Source organism: Panthera tigris, chromosome A3 (assembly GCF_018350195.1).
Source record: "Panthera tigris isolate Pti1 chromosome A3, P.tigris_Pti1_mat1.1, whole genome shotgun sequence".
Taxonomy (NCBI): domain Eukaryota; kingdom Metazoa; phylum Chordata; class Mammalia; order Carnivora; family Felidae; genus Panthera; species Panthera tigris.
Window position 1 is genome coordinate 118,673,855 of NC_056662.1, and position 7,499 is coordinate 118,681,353.

The 7,499-nt window shown below is 42.2% G+C and overlaps 1 pseudogene; it reads right to left on the reverse strand.

Moving 5' to 3' along the window:
• Nucleotides 1-3,587: 3,587 nt before the first annotated feature.
• Nucleotides 3,588-4,394, reverse strand: LOC102950803 (annotated as a pseudogene).
• Between the last annotated feature and the right edge of the window lie 3,105 nt (nt 4,395-7,499).

Consider the following 7,499-nt stretch of genomic DNA (forward strand, 5'->3'; position numbering starts at 1 on the left):
CACTCCCTAGGGGCTTAATTTAGCTGTGTGTGTGTGTGTGTGTGTGTGTGTGTGTGTGTGTGTGTTGAATCCAGTTTCTCTTTTTTTTTCTTTCCTGTGTAAAGTTGCTCTGGTAGGATCTTACTCAACCATCACTAGAGGTAGACGACATATCCCAACTTAATTTTCAATTAAGCCTTTTTTTTTTTAAAGTTAAACCAATAGGAAAGTTGCAAGAATATTGCCACAAAGTCCCATATTCACCACATAATACCTATTATTCTTTCCTTTTTCTGAACCATTTTAAAGCAAGTTCTAAACATCATGCTGCTTTGCCCAGCGTGTGTTTCCTAAGAACTAGAACATTCTCTTACACAGCTAGAATTCAATTACTAAATTCAGGAAATTTAATCCTAATGCATAGTATTCAGTTCATATCTAATTTTTATTATCCAATATTGACCTTTATACTTCATAGAGTTCTTTTTTTTTTTCAAGATTAAGATCTAGGCTCATGCATTGTATGTAATTCGTTGTTGTGTCTCTAATCTAGAACAGTTTCTCAGTCTTTGTTGAACTTCTATGAAACTGACCATCTCCAAGAATACAGACCCTTTGCTCTGCAGAATGATCAGTCTGGGCTGATGCGTCACTGTCAGGAATACTCAGCACGTTGCATCAGGAGACAGGTGATGTCAGTTTGTCCCATTTTTCATGATATTAACTCGGATCACTTGGTTAAGGCGGTGTCTGCTGGGTGTCCCCACTGCAAAGGCACCTTTTTCCCCTTTGTGATTAATGAAGAATTGGTGGGAAAATGTTGACTGAGTCAGCATGCTGTTTCCAGTACACTCTCACATCCCATGATAGCATCCATTGCTGGTTCCTGCCTCGGCCAGCTACCACTGTGATGGTGGCCACATGCTGATTTCCTAACTATATCATTTCCTCATGAATCAGTTGGCATTCTACGGTAAGAGGACCTTGCCCTCCACCCTCCCTTTACTTATTAACAATTCATGAATTCTGCTAAATTCTTCATTTATTGTGATGCTCACACTGAAGTCTATTTGACCAGTGTGAGCGTCTTTCAGCTAGTTCCTGGGTTCCACCGTCATGGTCCCATAATTCTTTGGAACTTTTCTTACTTTCTGGAACAACAGGACGTTCCAGGGTCATTCCGAGCATTCCCTGCCTCACCTAAGAATGGACTCAGCCATTTTTTCAAGAACTGCTGCTTCCTGTTAGTGATCCGTGGATGGTACTCTAGGGCAGTACTATCTTGAGTCCAGAGGAGAGATGCTCATCAGAGATGACAACAAGTAAGAAGCTTGTGTTGTCATCTGAGGGAAAAGTGTCCACAATCCTGCCCACCTGCTGCTTATCTCTGTGGATGCAACACCATAATAATCAACTGCCCTCTCTGCTGGCAGGCTGCATAGACCAAAGAACAGTCTGAAAGTCTTTCTTACTGCTCATGATTGAAGTGCCATGTGGGTACTGTCACCACGTGTTCTTACAAAAAGCTGAGCCAGGGGCGCCTGGGTGGCTCAATTGGTTAGGTGTTCGCCTCTTGATTTTGGCTCAGGTCATGATCTCACGGTTTCATGGGTTCAAGCCCCACGTCAGGCTCCGCGTTGGGGGTGTGAAGCCTGCTTGGGGTTCTCTCTACCCTTCCCTCACTCGCGCTGTCTCTGCCTCTCTCAAAATAAATACATACACTTAAAAAAACAAAAAAGAGCTGAGCCACATCGGAGTTCTGGGGGACTCTTGATCCGGGGGTTGTGAGTTTGAGCCCCACGTTGGGTGTAGAGATTTCTTAAATAAATACAACTTAAAATAGATAAATAATCTTAAAAAGTTTAGCTGAGCCATTCGTAAGGACATTTAAAAACTGAGTTTAATTTGTTGACTTTCAGTCCTCATTCAAGTCAGGACATAACACTGTGGTAGTTTCATTTTTATTCATCCTCTACAGTTAAGAATAGTTCACTGAAGATTTTCCTTCTTATTTCTGTGGTGTGAATTAGGAAATTACTTAGAACACAGCAAGATATAAAAGAACCACAATTTGATTGACTGGCAATTTACTGAATGTAGCTTGTTATTGCAAAAGAAAACATGGAAAGGAACCCATCAAGGGGCTTTTTTTCTTTTGTGTGTTTATGGTTTATCATAAAAAAGAGACTATTGTAAGGAGAAAGAGGAATTGAAACCTAATCCTTATCTATAGGCTGTCTCTGAAATGCTTCTTCCTAAAAATAAATAATTCATGAAATATTTACCTCAGGAAGCTAGAATTTTAAGTTTGGGGTCAATAGTGCCGAACACAGTAAATCATACTATGCCTCTTATAAGTTGTGTATTTTTTAAATGAATGTGTTTCTTTATTCATTTTAGTTTAGTTATTTTTAACTAAATAATACATGTTTAGGGGCACCTGGGTGGCTCAGTGGGGTGAAGCGTCCAACTTCGGCTCAGATAGTGATCTCGCAGTTTGTGAGTTCAAGCCAGGCGTTGGGCTCTGTGCTGACAGCTCGGAGCCTGGAGCCTGCTTCGGATTCTGTGTTTCCCTCTCTCTGCCTCTCCCCAGCTTGCACTCTGTCTCTCTCAAAAGTAAATAAACATAAATTTTTTTTTTACAAAAATAAATAATACATGTTTATCCTAAACAAAACATTTTGACTCTAAATAGTATTTTAAGCTTAAGAAAGTCCTAAGTGATCAATATGTTTCATTACTTTCCTTAATCCCTATTTTTTATTTTGTAAAATTTCTAATTAAACTTCACTCTTACTAAGACTTGTTTTTTTTTTTAATGTTTATCTTTGAGACAGAGAGAGACAGAGCATGAGGAGGGGTGGGACAGAGAGAGAGAGACACACATAATCCGAAGCAGGCTCCAGGCTCTGAGCTGTCAGCACAGAGCCTGACTCAGGGCTCGAACTCATGAAACATGAGATCATGACTTCAGCCGAAGTTAGACGCTTAGCTGACTGAGCCACCCAGGCGCCCTCACTAAAAGTTTTTTTTACAAAACTATTTATTTGTTTGTTTGTTTGTTTAGACAGAGAGATAGAGAGAGAGTTGGGGGAGAGGGCAGAAAGAGAGGGAGAGAATCTTTTTTTTTTTTTTAGCAGTTTCTTAAAATGTCTATTTTTCTCAGAATAGCCGATGATTTTCTGTTGTCTTTTGGTTCTTTTTTTTTTTTTTTAATTTTAACTTGTTTTATTTATTTTTATTTATTTTTTTATTTTTTATTATTATTTTTTAACGTTTATTTATTTTTGAGACAGAGAGAGACAGAGCATGAACGGGGGAGGGGCAGAGAGAGAGGGAGACACAGAATCGGAAGCAGGCTCCAGGCTCTGAGCCATCAGCCCAGAGCCCGACGCGGGGCTCGAACTCACGGACCGCAAGATTGTGACCTGAGCTGAAGTTGGACGCTTAACCGACTGAGCCACCCAGGCGCCCCTATTTTTATTTTTTTAAATTTACATACAAATTAGTTAGCATATATTGCAACAATGGTTTCAGAAGTAGATTCCTTAGTGCCCCTGACCCATTTAGCCCATCCCCCCTCCCACAACCCCTCAGTAACCCTCAGTTTGTTCTCCATATTTATGAGTCTCTTCAGCAGCTGCTCTCCGTGTCTTTTTCGGCACAGAGGCAAAGGCAGTGTTAGTGGCCAAGTCCAGGGCCAGCTCCTTCTCATCGTTTCTGAAGCCTGTTCTTGGACAATATCTGCATGACCCCTCCAGGCTGCGGCCTGCAAAGCTGTGTCTCCCAACTTGTTCTGTTGGTTCAGTTCAATGTTTGGCTGAGTGAACAGCATTCCCACTGTATCTGTGTGGCCCCCGTGGCAGGCCCGGTATAAAGTAGCGCTTCTGGCTTTGTCTGAGCCATTAACACCGACCCGGTTGTCCAAACGCTCTCTCAACCAGAGCAAATCGCCTCTGTTTGCAGCCTCGTGCGATGGATTCTGCCCGCTTGGCCACACAGTTGCCTGGGATTAATCCGGTCCTGCCTTTGGAGGTGCCTTTCCACCAGCTGGTACAGCTCAGGTCAGTCGTGTAGACAATACGCCCCTCCTCAAAGTACAGTTCATCTGCAGCTCTGGGTTCAAACGTATACAGAGATCTGAACACTTTAACTGGCCCTGGTTTGACCAGTGTGGGTGGCCGCTTCGACATCATAGCGCTCCCTTGAACAGCAGAGGAGCCTCAAGACCACGCACGAAAAGCCAACCCAACGCCCCGACAGCCCGCACTCCAGGGGCCCCAAGGTTTCTTTTTGTCTGGTCTGCAGCTGTGGGCCTTCAAGGACCTGTGCCAACCCTTGGCCGTCAGACCAGCAAGTGCAGGCAGAAGAAAGAGAATCTTAAGCAGACTCCACGTGGGGGCTCGATCCCATGACCCTACAGTCATGACCTGAGCTGAAATCTAGATCTGGCATTCTGACTGAGCCACCCAGGTGCCTGACTTTTTTTTTTTTTTTTTAAGTAAGCTCTATGCCCAAGGTGCAGCTTGAATTCAGAACCCACCTCCCCCCCGCCGCCGCCCCCCATCCCATTGCAACCTCTGCCCAGTGAGCCAGCCAGGTGCCCCCCCCGCTAAGACGTTTTTAAATCTGATGTTTCATTATCCTTTTTGTGTCTTGCTTTTAAATATTTTTATTTGTACAATATGACAAGTTTCAGAATCCTTTAAGAATGACTTCATTCAAATTGTTTTCTAAAAGAGAGATTCTGCACTGGGTGTCGTTCATACTGTTCAGAACCACATTTGCCTGAATAAACATTTCGGATGGACTTCGTGTCATCTGGGCCCAAGCGACAGCAAACGATGAAGCAAAACTGTAGAAACTGTCCAACATCTTTTGCGTGAATCAAGTCAATGAATTAGCTGAGCATCTAACAGCTTTGCCTTTGTCTGCTGAGACGGACCGTCCAATAATTCCAATGAAATTCCCATCTGAGCAATGAGACAATTAGATCGAGGGAAGAGAATAGAGAGCCAGAAATAGACCCATACAAATATACTCAGCTGATCTTTGACAAAAGAGCAAAGGCATTCAATGGCAAACGAAAGAATAGTCTTTTCAACAAATGCTGCTGGACCAACAGGACATCCACACGCAAAAAAAAAAAAAAAAAAAAAAAAAAAAAAAAATCTAGAGGCTCTTGGCTGGCTCAGACCATGCAGCGTGTGATTCTTGATCTCAGGGTTGTAGGTTTGAGCCCCAGTTGGATGTAGAAATTACTTTAAAAATAAATTGTAAAAAAAATACAGAAAGAAAGAATCTAGACACAAACATTACACCCTTCACAAAAATTAATTCAAAATGGATTCTAGATCCAAATGCACAATACAAAACTATAGATTTCATAGAAGTTAACACAGGAGAAAACGTAAGTGACTTGGGGTGGGCAATGACTTTTTAGATACGACATCAAAAGTACGATTCATGAAAGAAAAAATTCATGGAAGAGATATTGGACTTCGGTAAAATTACAAACTTCTGTTCTACCAATCTGAGCAGTGGATAGAGCGTGGACAATATTCACGGTTACCAAAGAGTGTTAGCTTCCTTCTCCAGATTTAAATCTGACATTTTGAAGAAGGCAACAAATCCTAGGAACTAACATATGGGCCTACATCTGAATCAGAACAGGAAAAGGGCAGCTTCCCCTTTTCCTCGGGAAATGGAATTATTCCCATCACCAAAAAAGTACAACATGGCTGATACTTTCATAACCAGGAAAATCAACCACAAATTTACCCTTACACTGTTTTGCAGCTGTTTACAACAAGGATTCCAGCCACCTGGCAGCAGGGGTGGAAGGCGGCAACTGAGAGGCCCGGGCTTACTGATCTAGTCAAGCCAAGGAGTTTCCAGAACTTGAGCTCCTACCCAGTCACCTACACGGTGACTGGACAGCCCTCCTGGTAAGTTGGATCTATCCTCATGTCACAAGTAGACATCCTGGCCTCACAAGTAGATACCCAGTCAATGCAGAAACTCCAAACTCACTGTGTAATCACTGGCAGTTACATGAGAATTTCAAAGTTTTTAGCAAATTATATATTTCAACTTATTTGTGTTCTAAGTGGAATTCTATTGAAGAAAAGCATTTAATTTACTACTGAACCACTGATAAAATTAAAAACGATATAATGCTATTGTTGAAAACTATGGTAACAAAAAAACTTGTGGTAACACAACATAAAGTTTACCATTTTAATTTTTTTTTATGTTTACTTATGTATTTTTGAGAAGGAGTGGGGGGCAGGGAGGGACAGAGAGAGAGGGAGAGAGAGAGAATCCCAAGCATACTCCGCAATGTCAGCACGGAGCCCGACACAGGGCTTGAACCCACGAACCATGAGATCATGACCTGAGCCAAAATCAAGACCAACTGAGCCACCCAGGGCGCCCCTAAAATTTACCATTTTAAAGTGTACAATTCGGTGGCATTTAGTACATTCACAACATTGTGTGCCCATCACTGCTATCTAGTTCCAGAACATTTTCATCGCCCTAAGAGGAAACTCCACACCCACTAAGCAGTCCCTCCCCAGGCCCTCTCTTCCCCAGCCCTGGCAACCACTAATCTACTTTCTGTCTCTGGGATTTTTCTTTCTTTTTTTTTTAATATTTATTTTGAGGTGGGGGGGGGAGCGGGGGGCAGAGAGAGAGGGAGAGAGAGAATCCCAGCAGGCTCTGTTGTCAGCACGGAGCCAGACGCGGGCTCGATATCATCAACCACGAGCTCATGACCTGAGCCCAAATCAAGAGGCAGATGCTTAACCCACTGAGCCACCAGGCACCCCTAGGATTGTTCTATTCTGAATGTATCATACAAATGACTCCTACACCACGTGATCTTCTGTGTCTGGCTTCATTCACTTAACCACAATGTCTTCTAGATTTCATCCCTTTTGTAGCATATATCAGTACTTCGTTCCTTTTTGAGGCTGAAAAATAGCCCAATGTATACACAGACCACATTCTGTTTATCCACTCACCAACTGATGGACATTTGGGTACTTTCTTCCTGTTGGCTATTGTGAGCAGTTCTGCTTTAGTCGGCGGGAACAGGTTCTTGTTTGTTTCATTTCTTTTGGTTACATACTTAGGAGTGGAATTGCTGAGTCATCTGGTAGGTCTATGTTTCATTTCTCAAGGAGCCACCAAACTGTTTTCCACGGTGGCTGCACCATTTTACGTTCCCACTAGCCAGGTACCTGGTTCCAGGTCCTCCACATCTTAAGCAACACTTGTCTTCTCGGTGGGGTTTTTGGTTGGTTTTGTTTGTTTGTTTTTGTTACGGCCATCCTAACGGGTGTGGAGTGGTATCTCATTGTAATTTTCAAGACAGAAGGGGCTTTTTGATGATTTCAATCTTTTGAAACTTGTTTAATGTAGTGCTATTTTGGAAATGACACGAATCTATTATTTTTTTAATGTGAATTCTTATTATTACAGTATTCTGGGAAATTAAATATTAATAAAGACAA